This window comes from Xenopus tropicalis, chromosome 2, assembly GCF_000004195.4.
Source record: "Xenopus tropicalis strain Nigerian chromosome 2, UCB_Xtro_10.0, whole genome shotgun sequence".
Lineage (NCBI taxonomy): Eukaryota > Metazoa > Chordata > Amphibia > Anura > Pipidae > Xenopus > Xenopus tropicalis.
In genome coordinates this window covers 132,133,121-132,151,714 of record NC_030678.2, presented here as the reverse complement: position 1 = coordinate 132,151,714, position 18,594 = coordinate 132,133,121, and the positions used below count along the sequence as shown (strand labels likewise).

The 18,594-nt window shown below is 37.4% G+C and overlaps 1 long non-coding RNA gene across 1 annotated transcript in view; it reads left to right on the top strand.

The window, feature by feature from the left end:
- The first annotated feature begins 1,204 nt into the window (after window positions 1–1,204).
- The window catches only part of LOC116408879, a 71,545-nt gene continuing 54,155 nt past the window's right edge, over window positions 1,205–18,594 (top strand). The window contains exon 1 of the long non-coding RNA XR_004221363.1: window positions 1,205–1,533. This is a non-coding gene — a long non-coding RNA (uncharacterized LOC116408879). The remainder of the gene's footprint in view (window positions 1,534–18,594) is intronic.

Genomic DNA, 18,594 nt, shown 5'->3' with positions numbered 1-18,594 from the left:
AGGTGCTGACTTGGCTCCTCTTACTACACACTACAGGACCTGAACTCCAGCCATGAGTGCTGGGGGGTCTTAACCCCTCTCTCTCCTGTCGGGGCTATCACTGCCCGTTCTCTCTAGCCTGCCTGTCACTCCTAGAGTGACCTGTTACAGTACCTCCTGTACTAGAACACAAGCCTGTTATACGCTTCTTTACAAGAAGCAGTCCCAGGACGAAGACCTGCTGAAACTGGGTGTCAGCCCTTTTTATACTTTTAGCACAGCGACATCTAGTGGTGGCTGTTAACTTGCAGGGAAACTCCCTTTTCACACATAAACACCCAGGACCACCTTTAGGTGTCCAAATCTCATAAGGCCACCCTCATGGTGCCTGTCTAAAGGGGAACTAATCCTGGAGGGGCCCAATTCTTTGGGGTCCCTACATTAGCAATGCAGTGTTTTCATTCATTCAGGACACAATATACTGTACTATACTATACTACCTAATACTGGTAAGTCTAATGCAACTGGACTTAAGTAATCTCGAAAATAGTTCACCAATAACTGAACATCTTCTTCTGTTCAACCTGAACCAACCACTCAGAAATGAAGAAGCCGATCAGAAGGCTGGTGTAATTTTTCAAGTCGAGTTGCTTAGACTTATAGACTTATCCTTACTAAATAATGGAGATAACGCAAATTTGCACATTGCTAGTGAACTGGCACAACCAGCAGTGGTCTGAACTAGAGTGCTCTAAGGCTGATGCCTCATGGGGTACTTTGCTGCCACTACCACCTAGCAGAAAACAGTAGTGTACTAAACACCCCTGTAAGCCTGTTACCACTCTTTTGGGGGGTATGTAATAATTGACAGCCCAAGGTTCAGTAACTCACATCAACCAATCAGCAGGTAGTGTTTACTGGTCACCTCTTTAAAAGCAAACATCTCATTGGTTGCAATGTGTTACCGCTACTTTGTGCCTTTTATTACATATGGGAGATTATGATATTAAATGTAAATAGTATATCATAAGATCAAAAAGCAAAAATAAATCAAACGGCTCCAGGCAGCATTTGAAAACTGCAGTGAATTTTAATGGCAGTGTCAGCACACATTTTGCTTTTTGACTGTACAAAGGTCACCCCCAGCCTGCAGATGGCAGCCTTAGACAATCTGGAAACAGTAGGGCTGATACCATGTGACTTTGCAAGGAGAGATGGGAAAGAGGAAGTCACGGCAATAAGGCAATGAGAGAGCCCTCACTGTAGCTAGTGAAGATTTAGGGCCCAGTTAGGGATTTAGGGAATTGTTTTATAAGAACCAGAAAGTTCATTAGTCAGGTCCCTTCTCTTATCAGAGTAGGTTAGAGCCGCAGGTTCCAGTGCCAGTGTCAGCCACCCCTGCTTAGTTAGTGGCCCAGTTCTACCCAAGAGGAGAACCAGGACTAAATACTGGACACTATAATCCCTGGGAACACTGGACATCAACGGATTACAAACGGATTACAAATCTAATGTACTGGATCATATGGATTTCACACCTTGGATTGCAGATAAGTGCGTACCAACATTAATAAGGGGTATATTTATCATGCTGTGTAAAAAGTGGAGTAAAACATCACTGGTTATGTTGCTCATAGCAGCCAATCAGCTGCTTTGCTTTGGTTTTCTAACTGTTTAAATCTAATTGCTGATTAGATTGTTGCCCTGGGCAACATCACTGGTAATGCTTCACTTTACTTTTTACAAAGTATGATAAATATACCCCGTGTACACAATAAGCAGGCCTGAATTCTTAGTTATATGTGTTGCACCACAGAGGTTAATAAGTTGTATTACTGTATTGGTTTGTTCTTACTGACATTATTTCAATTTGGTTTTTTATAGTTTTCATTTACCTGTTCTAGTAAAATAGAGAGTGCTGCATTCACTCTCACCATAAATGCATTCAGAAAGTGTGTTATCTCTACTTTGTACCAGGCTGTTAAAGGAACCCATACCTTGCCCAACTACCCAGAACGTAACATATAATTTGGTACAATATTTTTAGGAAGAAATGTAAAAAAAAGACAAAAACAAAAAAACCATAAAAATTTAAAAATTGCATTTCTCAGTGTAATATTATATATTATTGGCACAGAGGAAAATATGGTAGCTAAAAGGCAGAGGCAATTCTAGCTTAAAATGCTGCCTGAGGCAGTTTTTGTGATGCTGCCCCCTTGGCTCCTCTGTGCTTACCTTTACAGCGCCAGAGAGGGTCTAGGTGGGGCCATATCGCTAGTGCAGGGAGTGCAATTGTGCTCCCTGTACTAGAAGAGCTAATTTTCTGTTTTAAAAAAACAGAAATTTGTCTCTCTTAGTTACCAGGAGTGGCTTTTTGCCGGCCTTATAAACCTGTGGGGTGCTGCCACCATAGGCGTTTCTCACCTTGCTTCACAGCCGCTGCTCAAAAGTTCATATTTTTGCATTGCTAATATTTTGCTATTAACAACAGTTATTTATGTTCCCCCATAAGTGTCTTTAAGTGCTTTGCATATAAACTATATGGAGAAGCACATTCATTGCCAAACCTTTGTGCTGTTTACTAAGACTTCATTTAACTGCAGCATAAGGTTTTTATAAGTACTACTGGTAAACTGAAAGTCTGATTATTGTTCCTAAGTGAGTGTTTCAGACATGAATAGTTATTTCAGCTCTGCCTGAATCCCTTATGTGTTTAATGATTTCCCAAGCTTTCCCATTGCTCAGCTACCCATCTGGTAGAATATGCATGCAATTGTAGGCCTACAACAGCAATCTGGTTTTATCAAATGCAGTAAAGATCTTTATGTGTATCTAATTTCAGATTGACCAAATAATTGCAAAACACGTTGACTGGAAATGTATTATGTACTAGGCTACCGCCTCACGTGCAACAATAGTATGTTTTGTATATTATATTTAACTTCTGATTTTTGCTGCTCTGCCAGCTATATACAATTGCATTACGCATAAGGCCAGTTCAAAATCAAATTCTCCTATACAATAAATCATAGTTTTCCATAATTTATTATATTACTCATGCTGGTTATTCTGATTCCTTCTCTCTCTATACCATAAGTTGGTGATGTCATGTAAGCTTTAATTCAGTTTATAGTGGATGTCTGTTCCTTTACTATATAACACTGAAACTTTATTAAAACATCTTGGAAGTTATAAATGTTGGATAGAGTGTGATCAAAGCTTGATCTTGCATTTTTTATATAAGCCTACAAGGAAAGTGATTATTTCATATATGAGGTACAGCAATGTATCAGATGCATTTTTTTAAACAGCTTTTTTTCCTCTTTTGGAAAAGAGGAATTGTAGGGGTACAATTATTCCTAATGCTAGAGAAAGGTAACACAAGGACTAACTAATAAGATATATATACCTTCAATAATTGGGCTTCAGCAAATGATTGACTGGGGCTTTATACCAGCTCATTTTGGACTCATTAGGGAATGTCTTACACTTGAAAGACTAATTTTTTGGAGCATAGCTACTGTAGTTTCACTGGCTTCAACCAAGCCCAAAGGACCCCTTGGTCCTACATAAATGGGACCAAGGGGATAAAAAAGAACTGTTTGATCAGACCATTTTGTAATCCTACATTTATGAATAGAGGGACATGGGTGAATAAAAATGGTGGGATTAAGGAACTGATTGTCCTTTGGGACATAGGAGTTAAGTAGAGAGTTGTGCCTGGGCCTGGAGGAATCCTCTCTACTCCATAAACTAAATCAGTTTGTTTTCTGAGGGCATACTTTTAATTGAAAGTTTTACAAACTTATGGAAAACCCAAATCAGCTGGTACCATTTACTGGTCAAGTTTTTAAAATCAATATGCCAGTGGGTTGTTGTAACCATTAAAGGGGACCTTACACCCTAAGAAATAATTCAATTTTTTTTCTATTGTGTTTGTTAAGCAAAATAAACTTCACTTCATGCCTAAGGCATAGAGGCAGGGCAGGCAGTATATGTGATATGATCTGTGATATATATATATATATATATATATATATAGACAACAACAAGAGATCCTCTGCACTCACCCTTTATCAATATATATAGGACATTAAGACATTCTGTGCATTAAGCTACTAAGAAATGCCCTCCCCTTTAAACAAAACAGGGATTGTTTGTCCATACATTGCAATATACTTGAAGCTGGCCAACTACGTCAAAGTCATCCCTTCTGGCCAGTCCTACACTGACCTATGCGATTCACCAAGAATTCTACTGCTTCATGTTGTGGCCAGCTACAACATGGAGCTGGCCACTGCTCCTGTATAAACTATAGCAAAAAAGGGAAAGTTGTGCTCAACTAAATTTTAAACCATTAGGTGGGGGTGCAATGAGGTTGTGACCACAAAATACATATAGACAACAACAAGAGATCCTCTGCACTCACCCTTTATCAATATATATATAGGACATTAAGACATTCTGTGCATTAAGCTACTAAGAAATGCCCTCCCCTTTAAACAAAACAGGGAGCAGTGGCCAGCTCCATGTTGTAGCTCCCACCCTTCCCAGCTACAGTAAGGTGATCCCAATGGGCCAATAAAAGGGCTTGAAAGCGAGTAAGTTGCAGGTAAAACTTAGTCCCTTGGCTAAACATATATTGAAGCAGTAGAATTCTTGGTGAATCGCATAGGTCAGGGTAGGACTGGCCAGAAGGGATGACTTTGACGTAGTTGGCCAGCTTGAAGTATATTGCAATGTATGGACAAACAATCCCTGTTTTGTTTAAAGGGGAGGGCATTTCTTGGTAGCTTAATGCACAGAATGTCTTAATGTCCTATATATATTGATAAAGGGTGAGTGCAGAGGATCTCTTGTTGTTGTCTATATGTATTTTGTGGTCACAACCTCATTGCACCCCCGCCTAATGGTTTAAAATTTAGTGGTTGAGCACAACTTTCCCCTTTTTTGCTATATATATATATATATATATATATATATATATATATATATACATGTATGTAAATATATATATACATCTAGTAACTGTCAGTCATGCACAGTAAATGTTCGGTTGGCCACTAGTGTGGTAATTTCATCTGAACCTATCATCGTCTAGCTAGATCTAAAGTTTACATAAAGTTCTTTTGCTGACTGTGGCAGATATATATTCACAAGGAGAGTCAAGCTATAGGCAACATTCCTTTCTGAAAAAAAAGTTGATACATATCCACCTCACCCTTTTCTTCTTAACCCAAGCAATAAGATCCAGTAGATATAACCATGGGACACATCACATTTTACAACAAAGGAAGGTTATCATTTAAGTTTCATTTACACTTTCTCCAATGACACATTAATTAACATTGATTGTTTATATAAATTAAAGAATAATTATTAACCTCAAAAGTTAGCGATCTGTAGTCTGAGGGCCTAGCAGCCATCTCAATGTCTCCTTTCGTGGGAATGAGTGTGCAAACACGCTGATAGGGTGGTTAACAACAAGTGGCGGTGGACAGAACTAGGCATTTGCCTCTTCTGCCTACCCCTAGTTCCAGCCCTGTCACTAGATATGCTGCATCTTTGCATTATGATGTGATGTAGGCTGTTGTACTGTTAAATACCTGCAATAATGTTCATTACTGAAGTATTTATAGTTACAGCCTTGCATGGGAAACCAATTAAGTTTGCAAGAAAATGACCACATAATCAAGCTAAGCACCTCTGTAAAATCTCGGTACATGACGAGTTGTGATTTTGGGGTAAACTGAGAGTAAGTTAAAACTCAGTACCTTTGAAAACCCTTAAGTACATATTTTGTCCTTAGTCACAATGATCAGCTATAAAGTTTTACAATCTCATTTGTCAGATAGGTAGGCACGTACTCTTGGCAGATGGCAAATTGAATCTCTGGTCCTTTGAAAACACCTAGATACATGTTTTATCCTTAAGCACAATGAGTCGCTGAGTAGTTCTGTTATATTAAGGCTGATACACAAAGTGGAGAAGACATTATACACATGTAGATTGCTCATTCTGCTACTAGTTGGATCATATAATGGAGACTATCAGTAGTAAATTCCTTGACAATATCTTTGCTTCAAAGTCTCCAAAGGCACTGAAAGCAGCCATCTTGGCATTCTTATCACTTTCGTCTACATAAACTATAATACATGCAAGCAGGTTTGTTCCCTAGACTCTTGTAGAGTGTTTTCTAGCCATAAATATGTTTTTTTTGTTTATGTAAAATGAAGACTGAAACAAATATGTTGTGAATGAAAAAGTGAAAGAGCCACATCTAGGTACCTGGAAGTTTACCCTCACTTATCAGAGCAACATGTGATATTTTGGGGCTACTAGATTATTAGGCTTCCAAAAGCAAATTTATTTTTTATTTTCTTACTGATAAATATTGTAACTGGCAGAGGTATGTTTGGAATTCTGAAAACGTATAAAGTGGATAAATATTTAAAGACGTTGGTTAAGAACTGTGTGCCAGCCCATTCCAAATCAATCCAAATAAAAGGTTGTGTCTAATGTTCAAAACCAAGGCTCTCTGGGATGTTGCATGCTCAGCTGCAATCTGTTTGGTCTAAAAGGAAAGCTATTATATCACATTGAAATCTTACAGGGGCTTTTATTTTTATTAGACAGAATTATTTTTTCCAATAATTTAGAGTTGCTTTTCCTTCAGTTATGCCCTGATGCTGTTCCACAGTACTTATCATAGCAATAAAAGTGGCATGAACTCTTGGGTCCACAATAATATGTTTGTTAATAATATTTATACATCTAGTTTAAATATCAGTCTATGTATATATGTTACTTGGACCATTTGGTGATGTTCTGTGAGTCATACTGATCACCTGACAGGAAATAATGCAACTGTAACAGGAAGAAGTGTGGGTAAATGGCTCAGCTCACACCATTGATTAGCAACCCCAGCATGTACTGTATGTAAGTATTGAGACAATGTCAATATTTCAGCACGGAATTACCCAGTGGCACATACTATTAGAAAAAATATATGAAAAGACTTTATTTATATTAAACAATCTCAAATATTGCTGTTTTATTGCTCCAAAAGGTAGCACCACAAAATATTGGGCGCTGATTACTTATGCAAACTGTATACTTAATTTTCTTTCTAGCTGAAGTTCTAAGACTTTTCTGTACCAAAAAACAATGATGCATAGCAATAAAGAAAAAACCCTGAAATATCTACTGACTGATTGCTCTACACATAAAACACAATAATGAAAACATGTTAAAGAAGTTACACCAGGTCTAGAAAACCACAGCAACCAATCAGCAGGTTACCCATTTGAAAGCAAACATCTATTGTTGTTGCTACAGTACAAACATTTAACAAAGAAGCAGCAATTTTGTCCTTCGCTGACCAAGAAAACTTTATTATTAAATAGATTGTAAAGTAACACCAACATAAGATTATCAGCAAATGTCAAGGCTGTTTTTAACAGCAAACAGCAATAATAGAGCCTTTATCTTTGTGTCGGTGTCCAGTGAAAATAAAGAGAGGTGACTGTACACATTTATTTATTTAAGTCCTACATTCACTGGGTCTCAGAGATCATGGTAAAGATTTCTGTTTACTCATGTAAATATACTACTAAGCAGTGTGTTTTTGTGATATTTGATGTGTACATGTTACTTTGATCAGTTTTAGAAGGCATACATTTCAGCGCAGAGTTTGTTTTTTAAAATAAGAGTCCTCAAGACCGATATAGTAGCTTATTTGTCCATGTATGGGGACCCCAATGGACCTCCCAGACTGATATCTGACCAACTATTGGGCAGGTGTTTGATTGGGCAGGTTTGATTTTTCCATCGGATTGGGGACTGCATTGGCAATTTGGGGGCCAAAATAGCCTAGAGCCTAATATAGCCCACCTTTGGTAGGCATATCGGGAGTAGATCCCCTCATTTTGCAACCTCGCTATAGATATCTGCTACCGCAGGCAACTAACCACTCTGAAATGCCTTTCCTCTGGCAACAATAGGAGTTGCCGGTGGAAACGCCTACGCATCGCTTCGGCTTTACGAAGATGCAAACTCGCTCTGTGGGACATTAGCCTTAGGACAATGACATACAGAGCTACTTGTCACTGCTACAAAATAGAAAATATTGATAATTGTCTCTACATGTGTTTTAGCAGAGATAGTTCTCAGTATTCTCAAAGCATTGGTAGTTTCCAGTGTTTTGTAGCTGTTACAAGCAGCTGGCTACAATAACTTAATGTGTCAGCCTTTAAGCCTTTACCCACTGCCCAAATTGACTGCAAATTAACCTCAAAACAAGCTACATTATGTATGTATGTATATCTTTATTTATAAAGCGCTACACAGTAGAAAGATTAATACAAACGGGATTATTAAAATACTCAAAATTTTTTATGACTTTATACAGAGGAGTACAAAGAAGAGGTTAATCACTGGGGTTAGGAGGCCACAACTGATTAGCTTACACAGAGGAAGATTTCAGAATGTCTAAGGGCCAGGTTTATGATTGGTTAAGCCTTTGGGCTCGAGCAATCATAAAGGTTTCAGGCAGAAAAAGCTTCGAAATTTCCACAAATTTCCCCGAATAGGCTTTTTAGAAAATAAACACTTTGGCAGCTTTTAGTGAATTTGTTTGCGAAACGGTGACAAAAATTCATGGTCGTGTCAAAAAAGTTGCGGCCAAGGCAAAATGTTGCGGTCACGTCAAAAAAATTGCGGCTGCGTCAAAGAATGTCCCACATTTCAGAAATTATTTTTTCAAGAATTCTTCTGTACTTCTGCTAATTTTTCAGTGAAGCTAAACAGGACAGAAACAGCAGATCTAGGTTAGCAGGGTTTTTTATTTACTGCATATAGCCCAGAACAACAGCAGGCAGTAGGGGACCAGTGCATATTTTAATGGAAACTCTTGGTCCCAGGGATCACGTTCTGCTGATCTTAGATGTGTGCAGAAAGACATCAGATTAAAATCATGAAAAGCCAAGTTTCGGTTGTACTGCACATGTGCACAGCCCAGGGCAAAAAATGGTGGTACAGTGATCAATAGAATACCACCTTGGAGTTTTTTTTTTGGTGTAGAAGTGTGCATGGATAGAATCTAAGTTAAGCAATGAGAGTGCCTTATAAATTATCGCCCCCCCAGTGAGTAACTCCTTTCTTTCATTTAATGTAAATGGTTGTTTATGATGGATTCTCTTGTTGTTGTTGACTTTGGATCAAGGCAAGCAGGATTTTGGATCTTTGGAACAATTTTAGAGACCTGTTTTTTGCTACATTACATTAATATGTAGGTCTCGTGTGTATTATAGGTATAATTATCATATTAGAAGTCATTTTTTCTTCTATAAATGTATCTATCATATGCATGGACGCACTGAGGTGTAATTTTGGACTCCATTATGTTGGGGCCCTGTGTATTGTCTCATTACTAATGTGGAATGTTCCTTTGCCTGACCATAAGTAAAAAAAATATTTTGAGTTTTTTGTTTTTAATTGTGCCTCAGATAACATCAGAGAGTACACAAATGAGCCCCACTGCTTTTTTGCTGATTCTTGAGAAACAAGAATGAAGAAAACTGACAACTGTGGGCAAAGACAGGCAGGGTTTATTCCTTCAGATGATTATTCAAGATTATTTGAGACATTCATTTTCATTCAAGACATTGTTGCTAATGTCCTATTTCTCCTGAGGTCTTCCTTTTGTGTAAGTGTTATAGTAAAGACAATAAGCAGAGAACATAATATTTGTAATTGGATAGAAAACTGGCTGAAGGATAGAGTACAAAGAGTGGTGGTAAATGAAACATTTTCTAATTGGGCCAGTGTGGTTAGTGGAGTACCGCAGGGGTCAGTCCTTGGTCCTTTGCTTTTTAACTTGTTTATTAATGACCTGGAGGTGGGCATAGAGAGTACTGTTTCTATTTTTGCTGATGACACTAAATTGTGCAAAACTATAAGTTCCATGCAGGATGCTGCCGCTTTGCAGAGCGATTTGACAAAATTGGAAAACTGGGCAGCAAACTGGAAAATGAGGTTCAATGTTGACAAGTGCAAAGTTATGCACTTTGGTAGGAATAATATAAACGCGAACTATCTACTGAATGGTAGTGTGTTGGGGGTATCCTTAATGGAGAAGGATCTAGGGGTTTTTGTAGATCACAAGTTGTCTAATTCCAGGCAGTGTCATTCTGTGGCTACTACAGCAAATAAAGTGCTGTCTTGTATAAAAAAGGGCATTGACTCAAGGGATGAGGACATAATTTTGCCGCTTTATAGGTCCCTGGTAAGGCCTCACCTTGAGTATGCGGTGCAGTTTTGGGCTCCAGTCCTTAAGAAGGATATTAATGAGCTAGAGAGAGTGCAGAGACGTGCAACTAAACTGGTAAAGGGGATGGAAGATTTAAGCTATGAGGTTAAACTGTCGAGGTTGGGGTTGTTTTCTCTGGAAAAGAGGCGCTTGCGAGGGGACATGATTACTCTGTACAAGTACATTAGAGGGGATTATAGGCAGTTGGGGGATGTTCTTTTTTCCCATAAAAACAATCAGCGCACCAGAGGTCACCCCTATAGATTAGAGGAACAGAGCTTCCATTTGAAGCAGCGTAGGTGGTTTTTCACGGTGAGGGCAGTGAGGCTGTGGAATGCCCTTCCTAGTGATGTGGTAATGGCAGACTCTGTTAATGCCTTTAAGAGGGGCCTGGATGAGTTTTTGAACAAGCAGAATATCCAAGGCTATTGTGATACTAATATCTACAGTTAGTATTACTGGTTGTATATATGTAGTTTGTGTATGTGAGTGTATAGATTGGTTGGTATGGGTTGTGTGCTGGGTTTGCTCGGATGGGTTGAACTTGATGGACAATGGTCTTTTTTCAACCCTATGTAACTATGTAACTATGTAACTATGTAATGTGAATTAAATTGATTTTGCTATATTATATGGCCAAAATTCTATGCAGTCTTTGCATTTGTGCATTGGCAGAATACTCACAACTGTCTACACTTTGCCTCAGAGGAGTAAATACACTAAGGAGTCTCGAAGCATGCCCTAATATACTCTGAAAAGATCTACTTGTAAATATAAGTCAGGGGAGAGATCATAACATGGTTAGATTTATTTATGGGGTATATTACCCTGTGAATCTGTACCCTCTTCTACAGCTAAGTTTCTTATGAACAAGTACTCCATTAAGGATTTGCCAATTGTATTCCCATTACATAGCCTAATATGTTTAAAGCCCAAGTACCTAAAATTACATTTATCACCACTAAATGTCATCTGCCACTTAGCCTTTCACTCAGGTCACCATTATGTCTAGATCCCCCTGCAAGGGGAATGCATGCAGTTGTTTAGTGGAATCAGTAACATAGATCCTTTGCTTTCAATGCCCTTATTAAAACTATTAATTGACATATCAAATAACAGTAAACCAATAAGAACCCTGCAGCACACCACTTAGAATCCAAGTCCAACTAAAGAATGTAATATTCACAACAACATTCAGTATACAAAATTTTAGCCATATATAAACAGCACCACCACGACCAACAGGCTTTAGTTTAAAAAGCTAACCTTCATATGGTACTTTATTGAAAGCCTCAGCAAGATCTTAATACTGTAGATCACATCTGCTGCAACACCTCTGTTCAAGCTCAAACTTACTATATCATCATTTTTATAAGTAAATATGTTTTCCTTAAAACCTTGCTTATTGCTACATATAATGCCCTTGTCCAGAACGTACTTTCTTTAGCCACACGTTTAGATTTTGTCATCTTCAGATGAACATTCGGATATCATAAGTTTAAATGCAACACTCTAAAACTAACATTCAGATTAAAATTGTAGGATAAAGTCAGAGGATGTTATGAACATTAAATAATTGGCAGGCAATAATCGTATGGAAGTGACGTCCCAGAAATGCATTGGAGGCCCCCCAAGAATATCATCAGATGCACAATACATGCACAGATTTTAAATTTATCCAACTGAAATTTTCAAACCTGTCCAATCAGCTAAACAACCAATCGCCATGGTACAAAAATTGTCGGCACAATAATTCAGAACACATACATGATCTGAAATGGAAAAAGAAAACATTCTGTATGATTATATTGGAGCATGTATACCCAGCTTGACTTAAACATACAGCCTATAACTGCCAGGCTGAGACCTTAAGGCTCATTCTTCATACAACTGGCTTCCAGATTATTTTTTGCTGCCTTCTTCTGCTTCATTTCTGCTTGGAATTTAAAATCTAAGTGATCACTTGATAAAGGGCTCATCCCTGAAACGTGTTGTGTGGAATGGCACAATAAATGCACATTACAAGGAATGAAGTCCTGCTGTCGAGCCTTCTTGTTCCTACTGAGTTTCTTCAATGTTGTAACTATTATCCTGGTAGCAGGGGTATAGGAACCACAACTTAAGTCTTCCATATTGACCAAAAAAAGTACAAGTAATTTTTAATCTTTCTATTCAGACACTCTCCTATTTATCTTTCAGTTTGTCATAAAAATACTGTCTGGTTGGGAGGGTAAATTGGATCATAGCAACCAAATATCTGCTAAATTCCAAACCAGAGGGCTGCTGAACAAGAAACAAAAAAATTATGACCGACTGCAAATTGCCTCAGACCTATACTGTGTACATCATATTTAAACTTAATTTAACAGTGAATTACCTCTTTCAACCCATATTAACTTGTTAAATTACTTCACCTTTCCTACACTCCCATTTGTATTGAATACTATTGATCTATTCTATAAGCCCCCAGAACTTTGTACTTAAATATCTTGTGTCAGCAACTGAAAACATGTTTCAGCGAAGCCTACTTTATATATATATAATATATATAAAGTATATATAATTTATATTCAGATAAAGAAATCATTAAGCAAACTTATTCCCTGATACGAAAATATCTTTTTACTGTCGATATACTTTAAAAAGTGAAGCAATCAATTTCCTTTTTTCTATTTTTGCTTTTATAGCACTTCTTATAATTTTTACAGGTCCTTAAAAAGGCTTGTGCCTCTTTTGACTTTTATTTTTTATATGCTTCTTTCTTCCTTGCTGTTAACCTTTTACATCTGAAATACACCAAACAGGTTGGTCCTTGATAGGTTTTTATTTGTGTTTCCTAAGGGATTTGCTTGAGAACACCCACAACATAACTGTACAGAATCACAAATTGTTTCTGTTTTTAATTTAGAAGATGAGTAAAAATACTAAATGCTATTTCTCAGGTATTCTATTACCTGCATATATGTAATACAATCTGGATTGATCATTAGATCACTACCGCACCATGGTTGTCATCTGTAACATGAAACTATAAAGCGGCAAATGTAAAAACTTGATTAAATGAATGTGTTGCCATTATATTTCATACTTGCCCCAAAATATCAGTCTTCTCTATATGCAACAGGAGCTGAGCCTCTTTCTCTTCCCTTACATGAGGGGGTCTGTAATGTTCTTCTATGATTACCTTGCCATGGTGCCTTACACATATACAGATTTAGCCCCCTACAACATGTCCCTTTATACCTTTCCTATGATATAACCTTCTGTATTACCTGTCCATCATGTGACCATAGTTTAGCAATACCAGTGACAATATTGCTGATCCAATTTATAAATATTTGTAGGCTACCAGTTAATCCACAGTCTTAGAAATATGCATAATGGAAATCTATGATGTAGAACACAAGTCATAAGTAGAAAGACCCAGACAGTCCAGATGGCTGGTGTCAAACAGTTATCAGAATTTCATTTTGTTGTAAAAGCTAATTTCAATGGTAAAAAAATAATTATATATGGCAGATGCTAGGATTGCCAGCTGTTTTCTGTGTGATGGTTAGAACTCTGCTTGTGCCAAAGCATGCTATAAAATGTCTTATGCATACCCTCTCTTATAACAGTTGCATTGAGTAACGCAATTTCAGCATCAGTATCAATGATAAAATAAAGAGGAAAACATATTTTGTAGCTTTAATTAAATAGATTTAAATTCTGTCAGATAGGATCCATTCAGTAATGATGTCCTCCACTATAACTCTGACAGAGATCCAAATTACATGGGGCACACTTACAAATGGCAAATGTGATTTAGTGCTTGGTTAAAAAATGGTGGAACTTCAAATGCCAGACATGAAGTTCTAGATTCCAAATTGGTTTGCTTGTTCTTTACAATCTGTTACTAGCTGGTGGCCTAATGAATAAAGAAATATATGACTATTATCATTATAATGGAAAAAATCTGCTTTACCAAACACTTTTCATTCCAAAGAGAGTTCACATACCATGTATTTATTATAACTGGCTTTCAGTGCGCTTTAATTAATAGTGTAATACCTATTACTATGTGACAATTAATAGACTGGGCCTTAATTGCCTTGGAGACTGAGTTATAGCTGTGAATGCTAGATTACATTAGCATGGGTGAAAGGAAAAAAGGTGCCAGAAAAATGCTGTCCACAGAAATACAACAGGGAAGCATCAAGTTAATTTAAATGGAATGGACTAACAGTGTATTCTGGGATGTTTGGATGCTGGGACAAGACATTGACTAATTAGCGATTCTTTATGTTATGTGGGGAAAATTGAAATATCACTAAGAATTGTAGTATTAAAGAATGAATTTATATTGCAAAAATATATAAAAAAAATTGTTCCATGCCATTCCATAATCTTGAGCCGTATTCTGTGAAACATTCAGAGTTCCTAGATCAGTTGTACTCTTTCTAGAGTAAAAGTACATTTAATGCTTAAACAGTAAGTACTAATGCATAATTTATTATAAGCCATCTGCACCAAGCCAAACTTTTACTATAATAGTTTGGTTTTACTTGTCATTAATGGTCCCTCCAAGCTGTGCATTTGTGTGTGTCTAACACAGCTCCTACAACATATTGCTGTATGCAAAAAACTCTTGTTTTTACTCACATAAACTATTTTTCATAACCAATTGCTGACACACATGACATGCCACTTATAATTCAGTTTATGCTTGCATACCCCAACAATACTGCACATACACTGCACACAAAGTTACATACTTAAGCTGGGTTGAAATAAGACCAAAGTCCGTTAAGTTCAACTCCTCCAAGAGAACCCCAGCGCACACATACAGATCATCAATGTATCTGTACATTTACATATATAAACATCCCTGACGAAAGCTCCTGTGTGGAGCTGAAACGTTGGTCACAATAAACCTTAAATTTATTCAATTTTTGTGATCCTATGACTCTTTTGTGAAAATCCTGTGTGTGCCGTCACTCCAGCCTGTATACTCATTTTTTGCACAGGCACCCAGGTATCAATACTACCTCATGGTGTGCAGCTCTTCCAGCATTTTTGTACATATATAAACTATATATACCAATATTTATATTAATAGGAGATCTTAGTATCACAATAGCCATGGATATCATGCTTGTTCAAGAACTCATACAGGCCCCTCTTAAAGGCATTAACAGAATCTGCCATCACATCATCACTAGGAAGGGCATTCCACAGCCTCACTGCCCTCACCGTGAAAAACCACCTACGCTGCTTCAAATGGAAGCTCCGTTCCTCTAATCTAAAGGGGTGGCCTCTGGTGCACTGATCGTTTATGGGAAAATATAACATAAGTACAGAAATATATACATAAGTACAGAGCAATCATGCCCCTCGCAAGAAAACAACCCCAACCTTGACAGTTTTTCCAATGACCTCTTTTACCAGTTTAATGTTCACTTTTTCCAGCTCATTAATATCCTTTTTAAGAACTGGAGCCCAAAACCGTTGTGCACAGTGAAGGTGAGGCCTTACCAGAGACCTGAAACGAGGCATACAGCTTCAAATAAGTTGCTGACAATTCTAGTTATACTCTGGTACCATCCAAATGCAGTTTTTGAATGCCTAGCAACAGCGCATACAAAGAACTGTAAAGAAGTAGAGAATAAGAGAAAGGTGATGGATATGCTGCAGAACAGCTCTATCAAGGGTTGCAGAAAATGTAGGATATTTTAGAATTTTGTGATGGATTCTCTTTCTTCTTGCTCTGCATACAAGTTTGCTGTACTGTTAATGACAGAACTTTAGATTCTCTAGTACAGAAGGTATTGCAGGAACATGCTCCTTTATCTATGCCTATATACTATGACTAATGACAAAGGATTATAATGCATGTAAAACTTGACCCAAGACACCTTTTAAGTCTTTACAGTTACATTGGATTTTCAATTATTTTTCAAACTGTGATTTCAGACTCACCTTTTAACCTTATTTGTAATACTGATGATGCCCAAGTGGACTCATTGATCTTACTTTATAGCATTTCAGAGCATCTAAGGTGCTGGTATCTCTTATGCTTTATTGAAATACTAGGCTAAAATCATTTTTCTATAAAAACCCAGCTAAAACCCTTTAATACAGCTGTTCTGCTAAGTTGCAGTTTCAAAATGGGATCCATTATCCAGAAATCCGTTATCCACTAAGCTCCAAATTACAGGAAGGCCATCTCCCTTAGAGTTCATTTTAATCAAACAATTAAAATGTTTTAAAATGATTTCTTTTTTCTGTGTAATGATAAAATAGCTCATTTACTTGATCCTAACTATGATAAAACAAACCTTTATTGGAGATCATTCCCACTGCGTTTAATTAATGTTAAAAGGATTTTGTAGTAGACTTGGTCCTGAACATTCTGGATAACAGGCCCCGTACCTTTACCAATGATTATCTGTAGAGTCTTTAACCCTTTTACAAACACAGGTGTTAAAACTACATACTGGTTGGTTAAAAAAGGTAATTCAGCACCTGTATTTGTGAATTAGCCCTCCTAACCATTATTTTAATCCAGGGCCGCCATCAGGGGGGCACAGGGGGTCCCGGGTGATTTTCACTTTTAATGGGGGCCCGGCTGTGCCACAGTTTTCTGGACCCCTTTAGTCAATTCCGGGCCCTGTCAGTAATCTGATTGGTCGTGGCCCTTTGTACGTGTGACGTCAGTACGCATGGGGCGCAACCTTATAAAGGGCCTTTCTTGTTTCGCATGCAGTTGGAAGTGCAGAAGGTGTCCTTTGTACTGATGGGAGGGGCCATTGGGGGAGTGGCCCTGTGGGAGGGGGGCCCAGGAAATCTTGCTGTGAGGGACCCTGTGATTTCTGATGGCGGCCCCGTTTTGATCATTTGATTATTGTAATGAAACAGATAGGTGAGGCTAGGGTTATGACTGTGATTGCCTTAGAAAAGAGGTTGTTAAACTTAAGTCCAGCCCTTTAGCTCATAACAAGGTTAAAGATACAGAAAACTATATACTATTGGTATATTAGTCATTTATCCAACATAAGAATATGTAGGGTTTTCCCCCTCAGTCCTTTTATTAACTGACCTTCAAGGTAGGCTATCTAGGAGAGAAAATAGATACTCTCCCCATATCTCAAACTGACATTCAGGCTGAGCTCCCCCTGCAGCTGGTGCAGGGCACTAAGTAGGGACGTCCTCTCAGTTTGGAAAATTCTGCTCTAGATAATGTACATTTCCCTTTAACATTAACTAAAGGGAGCCCAGTTGACTGCAATATATTTTGATTGCAGTGTCAACATGAAAAAATGTTTCTAATACAGAAGTCATACAATAGTATGTCCAAAGCTGAGGTACTGAGATACAGTGAACTGCTAACATGAAACATAGTGCATGCATGGCCACATAGATAATGCTGCAAATATAATTCTACCAGAAACACTTAATTTACTGTCAGCTTCCTGTACTCTGGTCTCATTTTACTCTGTCAGGCATAAAGTCCAACTAAATGCTGAAATGACAATAAATTAAATGTTTGGAATACGTTGCTTTGTAGTACAACATGTGCCTATATCCCAGCGCCACGCAGTTTGTTTCAAAGAGTTCAATTTAATAAATGCATTTTTTCTCCATTCCACCCACCACTGTATGAAAAATGAGTTCTCTTGATGCAATAGCTGTAGTATTCGTCATAATGGAAAAGAGAAAATGTACATTTATCATAAATAAAATTGATTCAATTTTCTAAAATAGAGGTCAGCGCTGTGCAGGAGAGTTTAAGATTAAAATTGAATTCATTGAAACAGAGAATGCTTGCCGAGCAAAGCCAACATAATCTAATGATAGTTCTGCTTGTATCACTATTAGATTGTAAATTCATAACAAGTAATTAAAAAGATGTTTTGGGGAACAGCGGAATTATTTTACAAATTCATATTGTAAAAAAAAATTTATAATGTTGGGTATATTGTAATTTACAACTTTATAAACTACAGCTATTAAAATGTGAAATTAATTTTTAGTACTCTAGACCCTGGGGACTATAGATATCCTGAAAGCCCTCTCTTGGCTCTTCTTCTCTTTCATGTTTAAAAATAAGCAAAGATTACAGAGATGTAGGTTAATCATGACCTGCTCTGCAATGAGAGAGTTAAAACCATAGCCTGTTGCTAGCTGTTTTTTTTAAATTAAAGAACAGATTTCTGTAAATCAAATACATTTACAAATTACATCAATATAATGTAAAATATATTTAATGAAAAAGTAAATCCTGAAGTTTCATGGCATTCAATAAAACCAGCAAGAAGGCATCAGAA